This window comes from Narcine bancroftii, chromosome 4, assembly GCF_036971445.1.
Source record: "Narcine bancroftii isolate sNarBan1 chromosome 4, sNarBan1.hap1, whole genome shotgun sequence".
NCBI lineage: Eukaryota > Metazoa > Chordata > Chondrichthyes > Torpediniformes > Narcinidae > Narcine > Narcine bancroftii.
Genome location: NC_091472.1, coordinates 105,513,987 through 105,529,055, shown reverse-complemented (window position 1 = coordinate 105,529,055; position 15,069 = coordinate 105,513,987). Strand labels below are relative to the sequence as shown.

Here is a 15,069-nt window from a genome sequence, read left to right as displayed (position 1 = left end):
AGAGAGAAGAACACATCCCTGTAGATATTAACAGTGCTGAGGTGGAGGTGGTGGAGAGATCCATGATCTTCAGAGTAGATATCACCATCAACTATGTCCTGGTCCAAGCACGTCAACACTACAACCCAGAGAGCGCACCAACAACTCTACGTCCTTTGGAGCACAAGGAAATTCAACATGTCCTTGAGGTCTCTTCCCATCATATGCTGATGCATCATAGAAGGTATCCTGTCTGGATGCATCACAGATCAGTATGTAACTGCTCTGCCCAAGACCACAAGAGACTGCAGAGAGTTGTGAATGCAGTTCAGGCCATCATACAAGTAACCTCCCGTCCATTGACCCCGTCTCTACCCCCCCCCCCCCCACTGTCTCAGAAAACTTGCCAATATAATAAAAGACCAATGCACCTCAGTCACACTCTCTTTGGCCCACTTCCATTAAGCAGAAGATACACAAGCTTGAAAACATTAATCACTAGATTCAAGTTTCCCTCCTGCTGCTATCAGAGTATTAAATGGATCTCACATTTGTAAAAGATTATGCCCTTGCACTATTTCAACTGTCATTTTCTCTATGCCCTAACCTTTGTATTTGTAGTACTATACTGTACATTTTTTGACTTACTGTATCTCTGTTATTTTATTAATGCACAATCTGATGCACAAGTATGAGTTGACTTGCCTGGATAGCACATAAAACAAAGCTTTTCACTGTATCTTGATCTATGTGTTCAATGCAAATGGTTTATAATCTACTGGTGCATCTACATTTAAGTGCATTTATGTAGAGACATTTGAAATGGCTTCCCGAGATAGAAAGAACATGCCCAAGGTTTGCACTGATAAAGAATGAGAGCAAACTTCAATGGTGTATACAGAAGAGGCTACAGCAACCAAATTATCTTAAAAGTAATTCAGATTTGTACAAAGTTAAACACAACATTTATTATGGATGGTTTGTGCAGAAATACAATTTGTCTCACCCCATGCTTCATCCAAAACTGCATATCCCAAACTCTGTGAAACAAAGCAAGAAATTAATTTCAAGATAGGTATAAACACCATTACCCAGTAACCACAGGAGTAGAATTGCTATGGAAAAACTGAGCATTCATTTCTTGTTCATAAACTCTGCATTTAAAATTGTAAAATCCCCTTTCAAAAAAAGCCTCCCCTTACAGCATTACATTGGACATCTGCTGTTTGTCATATCAATTTCACACAAACCTCTGGTCTGGAACACAAGGTGGTTGTTAAAACTCTGCACCAATGCTTTTCTCATAAAAGATTCAATTAAAATGAGCCTGTCCAAATTCACTCCAAAGTGAATAGAATCTCAAATGGGAAATCTATGGTATTTAAAACAGCAATTGGTAACAGCGACAGATGTGTCCTTTTTAAGGGCCCCAAACTGTTGGGTTGTGCACCAGTGATATTTGCAACCTCGCATTTTTCTGTCACTGGAAACTTTCATTGTTGCTCTGTATGGTGCACGATGAGGACAGTTCCTTCCTCCACCAAGATGTGGTGGACAAGAGATCTCTGGAAAACTCCTGACGTAACATTTAGCATTTATTTGATCAGGCACCTTGAAACAAATTTGCATGGGATGTTGGTTAGAATTTACCAGGAATGAATTGCTGTACACTCTCAGAGCTCACCATAGCTGACAGAGGAGTGTACATACTAGAAAAGGTTATTAAACCCTGTCACATGGAATACTTTGTCAGGTCACATAAGGTTGGGTACAAGAATGAACATAGTTCAAAATCAGTAATTAAAAACTGTATGTAACAGAGATCTGAGAACTGTTCACAAAATAATGCCTGTTTCTTTTCCCCTGCTATGTCATTTCTGGACATGATGTTCATGAACAGGTTGATGAAATGGGTGAAAAGATCCCAAGGAAAATATTTAATTACCACACCTTCTGTATTTTATATGCAGAGCAAATAAAAAGCAGCACACACCCCTGTGTAACAGTGATCGTGTACTCCCCACCCCCACCCAGTTACAATTCACCATGGTAACTTCAACAAAGTAACATGCTTTGAAGACAGAAGATCTAAATGTTTGAATTAAGTGAGATGTGCATATTTCTTAGAAAATATTCACATAATTTTCAACTCCAAATGATTTGGTGTTTGCGGCACTCATGCTAATCAAAATTTTTATCTCTGTAGGACCATTGGGCTTTCAAAGCATCTGTTCTGAATGGCCAATTATATTCCTGGAAACCCACAGTTAAAGATAAATTCCCCATTAGAGGCATGCAGAGCTGTATTGCAGTGAATGGCCCAAATGCACGAGATCACTGAATTGTATTGAGTCACACAAGATGCCTCAGTGGAGGCAATGGTGTAAATAGAGAGGGTATGTTACAACATACAAAGATGGGAATGTAGGGACATGACAATGAAGGTGCAAAGAGACTTTGAACGGGTTTCTTTTAGCAAAAAAAAATTGTGAATAAAGTCTATGGGGTGGGGGGGGGGAGAAATTTAGTATCATGGAATAACATCCGTTTTTCAGTTTCCTTGGGTGGACCAGATCACTGAGCACCATCAGGTCACTGAGGGGAATGGATAATTAAATTGGATAATTGAACTATATTGGACAATGGAGGTTGATTGTGTCTCCAAGTGGCTGAACTGGAATGATTCCTGGGTGGATTGGATCGCCAAGCTATGTTCTCTCCCTGGGAGGATTAGATCACCAGAGATGGCCCGCTTACTGAGCTTGACTGGATCAGTTCACTGGGTGGATTGGATGACTGAACTAGATCAGTTCACTGGGTGGATTGGATGACCGAACAGCATTTGTTCACTGGTGGATTGGATGACTGAACTAGATCAGTTCACTGGGTGGACTGGATGACCGAACAGCATTTGTTCACTGGTGGATTGGATGACTGAACTGGATTAGTTCACTGGGTGGATTACTCAGATAGACTGGCTCTCTGGGAAGATCAATGTCTTAGCAATTACTAATCTCTATATGAACCATGAAACCAAAACAGATATTGAATCAAATTCATGGAGCTATTGAAAGTACATCATCCAAAGTAAGGATGATCGCTACACGTACACTCCTCAGGTGAGATGAGGGACAGATACACAGCCTCCTTCACATCAAACAGAGATCTTCAGAATTCAATTACAGCGATTACGTCCTCACATACATTTACAAAAAAGTTATGAATCACCACAAAAAAAATAGAGACAGCTTTCAGATTAGGACAACAGTTTTGTGTTTTACAGAATCCACTCCAGGAAATGAGGTATAACAGTTTCCTTTTGGGAAACACAGACTGTTCACAGAAGAGAACATGCATTATACTGGACCAATATTACGTTGCAATCCCATTTTCCATGAAGAGCATCAGAAGGGTTAACATGTCAAAGGATATTCACCAAGGGAAACTTTCTATTCAAAACCCCTAATTTGTACCATTCAATGAGAAATTTGTTGAACAAGAAAATCTGCAGATGCAAGTGCAATTCACAAATGTGCGAGAGTAACGCAGTGCATCCAGAGGAAAGAAAAGGTAATCAAAATTTTTAGGTTTTCCAGGCCCAAAACATTGGTTATCCTTTACTTCCTATAGATTCAATGAGAAATTTTACCTTGGACCTGATCAGCTTGCTTTCTGATTCCAATGGGACGACTTGGCAATTGTTTCCTGACACTGCGGAGCGCTACAGAGTAAGCCATGAAGGCAGTTACATCATTGATGACTGTAACATGACTGTGCAGAGTGTCCCAAATCATCAAGGCATAATTCTTGTGTCACAATGCCTGATTAGCAGCACCAACTCCCCAGAGCTGTTGGCAGAGTGGTATATAGCTAGGCCAAATGACTGATGGTGTCCCATCAAGTCACAGTACTAGGTCTACAATAATATGATCTAATATATAACCTGGACTCTAATTCAGTACTGCTAGCTGGAAATGAGTAACAATGCAAATTCCCATCATACCTTCTCTGTGCTGCAAGGACAATATCCCACACACTGTTCAGTGTACAGATAACATCCCACATGCTGTTTAGTGTGAGGACAGTTTTTTTACACACTTTCAGTGCACATTGCACATTGCCAAATTTCTTGACTGAATGCTCTTTTGGGATCAGAAAATCCTTTGTCTCACAAATCTGCAAAGTTTAAATGCAAGTACATCAAAGATGTCTTCAAATTCATTAACTCAAAGAGGTGATCATTGAAATTTCTGCAGGAATATGCTTCATATTCTTCCAAGCAGCCATATCTGGGTATAACTTGGATCCCATAGAAAGCCCTGAAGGGGTCACATGAACATTACATGTTTCCTCTGTGATTTTTGCTGGCTTTGAACTTTCCATTTGTTTTGTAAAGACAAAGCATCACTGCTCACCTTGAAAGCTTGGAGACACACAGGAGACTGCAGATGCTGGAATCTGGAGCAACACGCAACCTGCTGGAGGAAATCAGCGGGCCAAGCAGCATCAATGGGAGGGAAAGAATGGTCAATGTTATGGCCAGAACCCTTCAAAACCCTCCAGTCTCGATGAAGAGTTCTGACCTGAAATAGCAACCATTCTTTTGGCTTCATTCCCATTGCAGTCTTCTTTTTAAAACAATCCTTTTGTTTTTCCCACTCATTAGTTGTCTTTCTAGCATCTACTGCTATTGGTGATGGCTTAACCTCCCTGTAATGCGAACATATTCAAAGGGGGAAGTGAAGGCAGCAAGTGTCGGATGGATTTACAGAGAGGAGGTCTAGGAAGGTGTGAATATCACCAGGAAAGGTTTGGGAAAACTGAGAAATTCTGTTATCAAATTCACAGCTTCTGCTGGATGCCCCAATAAACTGTGAATAGGAAAGCATATGTTTAATCCTTAAATATTTAGTATCATACTGACATCATAAATGCCATTTACAGAGAGCACTCCCCCAGAACTGATCCAATGCCACTGGATTTTTTTCCTGGATAATTGCACTGCAAGACAAACTCTCATACCAATCTCATCAGTTGAATAGTCAGTCTATCAGTTTGGCCACTTGCTGCTCTCCAAGTTTCATGAAATGGTTGTCACCAATTGTGCTCCATGGCTTGATGTAGTGTCCATGAAATGTCACAGGCTTGTGCTATACTGCCAAAACGACTGCAGAAATCAACATTCACAATTCCTTGTGAAGAAAGAACATGGGCTAATATTCAACAAGAAATTTTCAGAGATCGCAAAAACGATCAGGGTTAAGGATTCGTAGGACTTGATTCTCAACAACTTTAATCGTAGCTACATTTCAGGTTTCAAGAGCTCAGCCACTCTTTGATTTAATTTCTCTTCCTCTTCTGTACTCTTGATGTCTTACACAATGAACGGAGGTCAATGCATTTTAAATATTCCATGAAATCAGTCCATAATCCAGTGCAGTGTTCCCAAAAGAAAGTCTCTTAAAACCTGCCATAGCTAAAGAGGAAGAAAAAAAAAATCAATAGCCTGATGTGCATATTTTTAAGATCATCTCACACCTCCCACTTCCATCATTAAACCTTTCATTGGAGAAATTTAGCGTAGCTGCATTTACACAAATTAAACACCGAGACGTTATCACCAATATACTGGGGACTTTAACAAATGCAGTGCTAGTGGCAGAGTAGTATGTGCCACTGACTCCACAGCACCCGTGAAGCAGATTTGATCCTGCACATTTGCCCTGGTGCTCCAAGAGCCATCTGACACACACTCCACTTCAGCCTATCTAGTCTATGCCAAATTATTATTCTGCCTAGTTCCGATGACCTGCACCCGACCAGAGCCCTCTATTCCCCTCCCAACCATGTCCCTATCCCCAATTTTTTCTTAAATGTCAAAATTGAACTCACATGCACCACTTCAGCTGGCATCTCATCCTAAACTCACACCGTTCTCTGCATGTTCCCTAGTTCTTGTCTCACCCAACCTCAGTGGAATAAGCCTGCTTGCATTTACTCTATACCAATCATAATTTTGTACACCTCTATCAAATTGTCTCTTGTTCTTCTACACTCAAATGAATAAAGTCCTAACCTGTTTAACCTTTCCCTGTAACTCAGTTCCTCAAGTCCCGGAAACATCCTTGTCAATCTTCTTGGCACTCTTTCGATCTATTTCCTTCCAGCTCCCAAAGACATGCTGTAAATTACCCCCCAATCTAGGTGAGTGGCAGGAGAATTGAGGATTGGGAAGAGTTGAATGACGTTTGAGAGCGTTATATCCCAGACCAGTAGCATTAGAAAATCATCCATAGACCATTATTGTTTTCCTTTAAAAACATTATATTTATTTATACTGTAACTATTAATATAACATCTTATTTAAATTAATCCAACTATGCACAAATAGACATGGGTTTGTGTGTGTGTGTGAGTGAGAGAGAGAGAGAGAGAGAGAGAGAGAGAGAGAGAGAGAGAGAGACCCAAACTATTACAAATTAGACACAATTCTGGGAAGTCATTCCAAAGTTCAGTCTTAGAAATCCTGTGTTGAAACTCAGACTTTTAAACTTGTGTCCAGATGTAATCATGAAGCGGGTGGGAGAGACTGAGTGACTGGGCTGCTGAAAACTCATGAATCCTTGTTGAGTTTCTTGCTGAAAAATATCCTTTTGGACGAATGGTTGTCACAACTCCCCTTTTCCTTGCTTAGGGGAAACAAAACAAGGGACTTCTACAATGCTTCGAAATGTCCATCACCTCGGTCATGATTTGATGCAATTCCCTTGCTTCCTTTACTCAGATTCAGAGTGACTTCTCCTTTGGTCATGGTGGTTCAATAATTCCCCTGACAGGGAGAATCAGCTAAATTGTCCATTTCACACAGAGTCACTCCACCTCTGTGTTCATCACTGGCTGGTGGTCAACAATGAAATCCTATTTCTTAAGTGTCCCACTCCCATGACTCTCTCACCATCTGTTTTCCTGGATAAACAACCATTGTTCTTTCTCTTCCTCCAGACCATCAACTTTGTTTATAGTTTGTACTTGATGATGCCATCCAGGCTCTCCACACCTATGTATGGTTGCAGCCCGTATTAACTCTTAAAGTGATAGTCACACTAAATGAAATGGGAGCTTGTAATAAGAGAGAATAGTTTACAGTGAAATGAGTGGGGCGAATGGGACTGATTTGACTGCTCTGAAAGAAAGTATGGATTCAATAGGCTGAATGATCTCCTTCTTAATGATAAGGAAATATGGTATATTACGAGAATTAACAATGAACATAAGACCTGGTGGTGCCTCAACTTGCATAGAATGCAAGATATTATAATTCAATAGTTAATAAATCTCCAGTTTTGGCTTAGCTATCAAATGTTCAAAATTTTCCCCTAGACTTTTCAACCCCTTGAAGTGGACATGTGCCAGTTACTCAGAGCCCACCCGCTGGAATGCAGCAGGCTTTCAATCCTTCTCCTTTGAACAATGAAAGTCTCGCTCCATTTCCATGCAATGTGAACTCGGTTGACCAGACTGAGACCAGTGTTACTGCCACTGGGAGAACCAAAGGAAAGACAGAATGCGCTACAAATGGTCCATTATCGGCCACTAAATGAGGAGCATCGATGGACTGTGCAAATGCTCCTGCCTTCACAATATCTGCAGATTTTTCTATTCACTACTGACTGTTCTGCTTCAACCTGCAAAGGTGTGGAAAAATCTGACAGCATTATGCTTTTCCAGGAAAAGACAGGAAATAGCTGTGTGTTGTCTCCAAGGCTGGCTTCGAATAGAAGCATAGCCCCAGTGATCTTGCCATTCCTGTGTCTCACAAGCAGAGGCATGAGTTAACTTTTCTTTTCACTGAACTCTTATTTGTGTGTTTAATGTAAGTGGGAAGCTGCAGCTTGTAAAACTTCTACTGCGTCTGCACATTGTACTTTTGGAGATGGCAATAAATTCTCAGTTATTAATTGAAACGTGACATTGGGTTCAACAGATCCATGGGAGTGGAGACACACAAAAAACTGAAGATGCTGCAATCTCCAACAATCAATGAGCTGCTGGAGAGACTCAAGCGGGCCAGGAATCATCTATGGGTAAAATGGTCATTCAACGTTTTAGGTCAGGATCCATGCAGTGTCTTGTGTCACCCCTCACCTACTTCAGCTCTTCCCCCAAGATACCCTTCCAATCCTTCCCCTCCTTATGTATTGACAAGCTCTCCCTCACAGGCATCTATTCCCCTTAGCCTTTTCAGGTGGAACAGAATTTACTTTAAAATCCTGAAATCTCTGTTGGAGTTATTAGTGGCATTGTGTAGATTATCCAAGAGACAACTAGTGGATCATTTTAACAGCTTTCCAACTTTATTCATTCACTATGCAAGCTCAGAGATGGTGTCTCTGTGGAGAACATGAAGTATTTAGATAAATTGAGTGACAGAGTGCCCCATCTTAAAAGCAGGGTGCATTCTGCACATTCTAAGTGTGCTTTCGACGGAAGAACAGTGAGAAGGCAGTAGCATCCAAGAAAATATCAATATGCAAATGTGAAGGAAAGTGATGAATAGAGGAGGATGGTGAACTGTCAAGGGGTAGAATGCATAACGATAGGCTTGATTGTCTGAGGGAAATGGACAGGTTGACTTGTGAGGACATGATAAATCAGTGCAAGGATTGATGTGCGGGAAGACTTGAAGACGGATTGGTAGGACTGAGGAACCACTTCAGGATGGGAGAAACCATCCTTTCTCCTTTTCCTGGGTGATGAGATGAACTGTCCCTTTGAAGAATCAGGTCCACAAGGTGGACAGCACCCTCCTGTCATGCCCTCAGGGTGTTGCTAGCAGGTTTCTTCCTCCTGGGAGTAAGGAATGGTAACTCCCTTCCAATCCCGTCAGCGGGACTGTGAGTAAACCAGGGCTCAACCTGTGACTGTTGTCCCCAATCTCGTTCTCACCCTTGGAGCCCACAACAACCCTAATTGCAAGATCCCTCCAAGCACCAGACTTGGAACGCAGTTCGAGCATCTCGTACTCCAACCGATGAGTTCAAGTCGTGCCTCATGAGCGCTCTTTACTTTTGACCATTGGGAGTTGGGGGGGGGGGGCTTGTGCTCTGAAGTCCCTCAGCTCTGACTGCTGTTCCAACGCTGCACTGCCGGTCGGGTCTGGTGGGCAACACACCTGATTGGATCTGACGGCAGATTAACAACTCTCCTCCCTGTAGTGGGGAGGAGTGAAGGTAAGTTTTAGATGATTTCTGTTAGTTTGCATTAATTGTAATTTAAATGTGTAAAATTTCTTCCCTTAAGTGCTCTATTTAGCTTTTTGCAATAACTTTTTTTGTATCTTAACAGTATACCTCTCTGTTTAGGAACAGATAATTTGGTCCACGACACCGGATAGTTATCTGCTAATTCAGGAGATGTTGCAGAAGTTTCCAGGACACTAGGCTTTCTGTGTGCTATTGGATCCCCACACATGGAAATACAGCTCAGATTTCAAGTTCAATTCACCAATTGGTGTTCTGGAGAGAAACATTAACCATCTCCCAGATGGGACAATAGAATGAAAAATACCTGAAGCCACTTTTAGACATTACAGGCATGACTGAAAAATACATCCAACCTCTCAAACCATCTCCCAGATGGGACAATAGAATGAAAAATACCTGAAGCCACTTTTAGACATTACAGGCATGACTGAAAAATACATCCAACCTCTCAAAAATGACTTGGGACAACAGAACCAGAGAGCCACAGAGCATTACAGCACAGAAAACAGGCCCTTTGGCCCTGTCGTCTATGCTGAACCATCATTCTGTCTAGTCCCACTGACCTGCAGCCAGTCAATATCCTTCCATACCCCTCCCATCTATGTACCTGTCCAAACTTTTCTTAAATGTGAAAACTGAGCCCACATTTACTCTCATAGTTCTCGTAGCTCAGTCCACACTCCCAACTTTCCGTGTGAACAAATTCCCCCTTAAACTTCTACCCTTTCTCTCTTAACCCATATCATCTGGTTTGTATCTGATCTAATCTTGGTGAAAAAGCCAACTTGCATTTACTCTATCTCCCTTCATTTTGTATACTTCTATCAAATTTCCTCTCATTCCTCTAAGTCCAACCTGTTTAACCTTTCCCTGTTACTCAGTTCCTCAAGTTCAGGCAATGGAGTTTGACACAAGATCTCATGAGCTGGGGGTGATCTTTATGGGTAACCAAGAGGCCAGGGAAAGGGCAAGAGGCTTCTCTGGGCTTGTCACTCTCAGCCCCAAGGAAGCAGCTGGTTCTTGCCTCAGTGCTCCCTTCTGATCTCCAGTCCTGCAGAAATGCCTCAATAGCCACTGTAGCCATGCTTGCACACAGCTGAAATGTTTACAAATTCTCTAACAATCGCACTCACTCAAAAATGTGATCAAAAGGAATACAGACAAGAAGAAAGGGTGTGGTGGAGATTGGAGAGGATGTTTCCAGGGCTGGGAGCATTGAAATTATGAGGAATGAAGTGTCCTTGGGACTGACGGGAGATATTGAAGCCACTTCTAGACAACGCAAGTATGACTGAAAATACATCCAACACCTCAAAAATCAGCTTGGGGCAATAGAATTGTAGAATATTGCAGCCCAGAAAACAGACCCTTTGGCCCCTCTCGTCTATGCCAAACTATTATTGTCTAGTCCCATTGACATGCATCCAGACCATATCCCTCCATACCCCTCCCATCTATATAGCTGTTCAAAAGGTTGAGAGTGGAGCAGAAAGGACACAATCCTTCAGCACTGACAGTGGGACAGAGAGTTAATCAGTGGTTGGATTCGAGGGCAGTTGATAAGATTTATTTAATCCAAATGGGTGGGGTTCAAGAACCCATTGACAAATAGGTTGGTGGAAGCAGACTCTTCAGCACACTTAAAATTGTTGGGTGAGTTCTTGAAGACCCCACAAGGCTGCAGTGGTGGTGGTGGGTGATCGGATTAACCAGAAGTCTATTTTTCATTGGAACAAACAAACTGCTGAAGGAATTCAGTGGGTCGACCAGCAGCAGTGGGAGGTAAAGCAATGGCTGACATTTCAGCCAGGAATCCTTTATCGTGACTGAGTGTACAGAAGCAAGATAGAATTGAAAACAGAGTGAAAGGATTTGGACTGGTGCCAGTAGGAGGTCTGGTGAACCTGGGAGTGGTGAAGGATGATAAACAGTTACTTGGGAGATCCCAGATAGATAGATAGAGAGAGAGAGAGAGCGTGTGAGAGTCAAGAGGGAAAAAAAGAGTTAGTGGAAGATGGGTCATTCAAGTTGGAAGGTGTGTAGCGGAGTGGTATCAAGACCAAGGTCGTCAGTGCTGGAATCCGACACAAGGTGTCAGTGATAAAATGAGAGCTGTTGGGGAAGAGTTGTTAGGGAAGGACAGATGGGACCAGATGGACTCAAAGAGGGGAGACGGAGGGGGAAGAATCCTGTAGGGGAACTACAGATGGAAGAGGCTGCATCAGAGAGGGAGAGGGATGTGAATGAGTGGGAGACTTTGTGTCTCCATTACTCATTGGTTGGACACAATGGACCAAATGATCTGTTCCTAAACAGAGAGCTATGCTGTTAAGATACAAAAAAAGTTATTGCAAAAAGCTTAAAAAAAAAAGCACTTAAAATAAGAAATTTAACACATTTAAATTACAATTAATGCAAACTAACAGAAATCACCTAAAACTTACCTTCACTCCTCCCCACAAGGGAGGAGAGTTGTTAGCCTGCCGTCAGATCCAATCAAGTGTGTTGCCCACCAGACCCGAGAGTGGTAGTGTTGCAACAGCAGTCAGAGCTGAGGGACTTCAGAGCACAAGCCCTCCCCCAACTCCCAATGGTCAAAAGTAAAGAGCACTCGAGCTCGAACTCATCGGTTGGAAGAGTGATGGGTGGCACGTGCAATGGGGTGGGGGATGGGGGGGGGGGGTTGGGGTTAAACAATCCAGCATGATTTCAACAGGAGATCCCAGTTCCAGGATGCTCTCTCCTCTTATGGTAAGACCATCACTGGAAGCGCTTGTAAGCCAGGTTGGATCCTGATCCCAAGTACCATCAGGGTGGAGTCTACCATCTTCTCTGCTCTGGGGCATTCTCCTCACCCAATTTGGTGAGTTGGCGACTGGACCTTGTTCCTGGTGCAGGAGAGTGGGAGGAGAACAGATCACTGTAACCCTACTCACTGCACTGTTTTATTCTGCTGTTCCTACATATGGGTGGATTGTTGGATAGCATGCAAGGCAAAACTTTTTCTGTATCTCAGTGCACATGATACTAAATGCAAACTTTAACTTGAATCGGGGTTGCTGATAAATGTGGGAGAAAGCACAGATTACAGGGGAAGAACCACACCGTTGATATAAAGTATAAGAACTCCATTTACCCAATGACTTCCACAATGTTCTGAAGCACCTTACTCCCAGTGTTGCACTAAAGTTCTCAGCATTAAACTCATTACTAAGTTAACATGGGTTTCCAGCACCAACTCAGTGGGCTGAATGACCTCCTATGTTGGCAGAAAGTAAGTTCAGGACTTGTGGCCTTTGCACACAGTAGCACACATAACCTTGGTAGAAGTTTCAGACCAACAATTTGCTCCAGTAAACTTTCTCGGTATTACAATGTAAACTAATGGCTCATCTGAAACAACCACTTCCTCCCACGTCGTTGTGACTAAAACGGTGAGTCAGATCACTTGAGCAATGGGAAAGGAACGCTGAGATTATATTAAATAACTGGGCAGATGGCAGATCAAATACTGAACTTAATTTATTCCATTGAGGGAAATCAAGTGACATTTATTGGACTGATGCACACTGGTTTGACAAAACAGCCCCTCTACAGGTGTGGACAAGTTCAAAGGCAGATATGGAACATCAACCCTCTTTAACATATACCTGAGTTAAAGGCTCAAAATAAACAAGACTGGTGGTTCCTGAAGTATTCATTATTACAGAGGACATCAACAGCAGCAAAATGCAGCCTCCTCCAATGTTTAAGTTTCTTTCTCACATGATACCTCGTACAGTGAGAAGGGTCATTCTCAGAGCAATTTAACAGTTTAACATTCATGCAGCCTTCGAAAGTTGAACAAGAGTGCAATAGAGGGTACAGTTACAAAGGAAAAAATGTTAAATTAGTACTAAGTGTTGGTGCTCTCTTGACTGTCGCGTCAATGTGCTGGTCCCAGGTGAGGCAATTGGAGATGATTATTCCAAAGAAATTGAAGCAAATCAACAGTTTTGACTTCAATACCAGTCAGGTGGACAGGGATGTGGCCTCTGCCCCTTCTGTCGTCAATGATCATCTCCTTTATCTCGCTGAAATCGAGAGAGGTCGTCATCTTGGCACCACGCCACCGGACTTTCAATCTCATCCCTTTGTTTTATCTCATCGTTATTTGATACCTGGTTTACAACGGTGATGTTGTTGCTAAATAATGAAACGGAGTTGGAATGGTATTTATCTCTACAGTCATGGGTGCAGAGGGTGTGTAGTTGGGGACTGAGAACACATCCTTGCAATATGCTGCTGTGTGATCACGGTCATATTGCTCCCCGTTTTCATTGATTGCGGTCCGTTAGACATGAAGTCAAAGATCCATTTGCAGAGGAGGCTGCTGAGACCAAGATACTGAAGTTTCCAGATAAGTTCACTGGGAACTGTGGTACTGAAGGCAGAGCTGTATTTTATGAACAGCCGTCTAACACAGGTGTCCAGGTGTTCTGAAACCAAGTGGAGAGCAAGGGATATGGCACCTGTTTAAACGGTGGGCAAAATGAAGTGGGTGAAGACTGGCTGGTAGACTCAAGTTAATGTGAGCCATGACCAGCCTTTCACAGCATTTCATGATGGTGGATGTTAGAGACACTTTTCAGAAGTAATTTAGACCCATTATCAGTCGTGGTACAATAGTGTCCATCTTGAAGCAAATTTGGACCTGTTGAAGGAAGAGATTAAAGATGTCTGAGAATACGTCCACCAGTTGATCTGTTCAGGCTCCCAGGACACATCCCAGGATTCTGTCTGGGCCAGTTGCATTCGACTTGTTCACCCATCAGAAGTTCGACCTGACCAGCAGCAATTTCACGTGTGGTAGATGATGTGAATGTCACCTCCCTGCTGGCTCCCTGTTCAAAGTGAGCACACCACATGCTTAACTCGTTGGGGAGTGCTATAATGTATTATGATGTGCTCCCCAGCTTCACTTTGTACTCCCTGGGAGATGCCATGATGTTCTTCTAGGACTTGAGCCTGATGCAGTACCGTCTCTCCGCTTCTCTCATGGCCTTGTGGAACTTCTCCTTGAATTTCTTGTCAAAGCCTGGGTCTCCTGACCTGAATACCAGTAACCTAGCCTTCACCAGTGAGTCCACCTCCCAGTTCACTTATGGTTTCTAAGTGGGGAATACCTTCATCATCTCCTTAGTCGTGTAGATTTCCCCACATTACTGATGAGAGGGGTAATAGCGGTGGTATATTCCTCATGGTTGCTCACTGATTCTTCAATACGGAGAACAGTTTTGATTGCCTTGCTATAGGAAGTATATTGTAAAGTTGGAAGGGATACAGAAGATGTTTAGAAGTTATTGACAGGATCAGGGAAGCCATTGTTTGAGACTGGAAAACAGTATAGAAATTTGTGAGAGGATCTTAATAAGGTCCATAAAATCATGAAGGCCATTGATGAAATGAATAGTGACAGCTTGTTTCCTAGAGTCATAGAATTGGCATAATGGCATAACTAAAAGGTGAGGGGGGTGGGATTTAGAAGGGATGTGAGGGGACAGTTCTTCATTCAGAGGGAAGTATAGGGATATGGAACAAGCTGTCAGACAAAGTGGTGGAGGCAGGTACATTAGCTTCCTTTAAGAAATACTTAAAGGACATGGATGGGAGGGGGTTGGAGGGTTATGGCCCTAATATGAGCCTGTAGCAGGAGGGCAAGTTGTTCAGCACGGGCAAGCTGGGTCTGTGGAGTTGTTTCTGTGACTCTGTGACTCCATCACGGATCAGTCTACCAACACAAAGTAGTTGCATCGCCTGTATCCTTGGATCATTGTGTGTGGGTAGC

The 15,069-nt window shown here is 42.6% G+C and overlaps 1 protein-coding gene across 5 annotated transcripts in view; it reads right to left on the bottom strand.

Annotated features, from left to right (window-relative positions):
- dtd1 (D-aminoacyl-tRNA deacylase 1) overlaps positions 1-15,069 on the bottom strand; it is a 208,729-nt gene that overhangs the window by 32,329 nt on the left and 161,331 nt on the right. The window contains exons 6-7 of one of the 5 annotated variants that reach the window (XR_011355991.1): positions 5,002-5,455; positions 922-1,019 (exon numbers count right to left, since the gene is read on the bottom strand). The exons of 2 other annotated variants lie outside the window; for them this stretch is intronic. The gene's annotated coding sequence lies outside the window, so the exon portion shown is untranslated. Of the gene's footprint in view, positions 1-921; positions 5,456-15,069 lie in introns of those variants that run through there. 2 more of the 5 variants (XM_069932343.1, XM_069932345.1) reach the window with 2 other exon arrangements.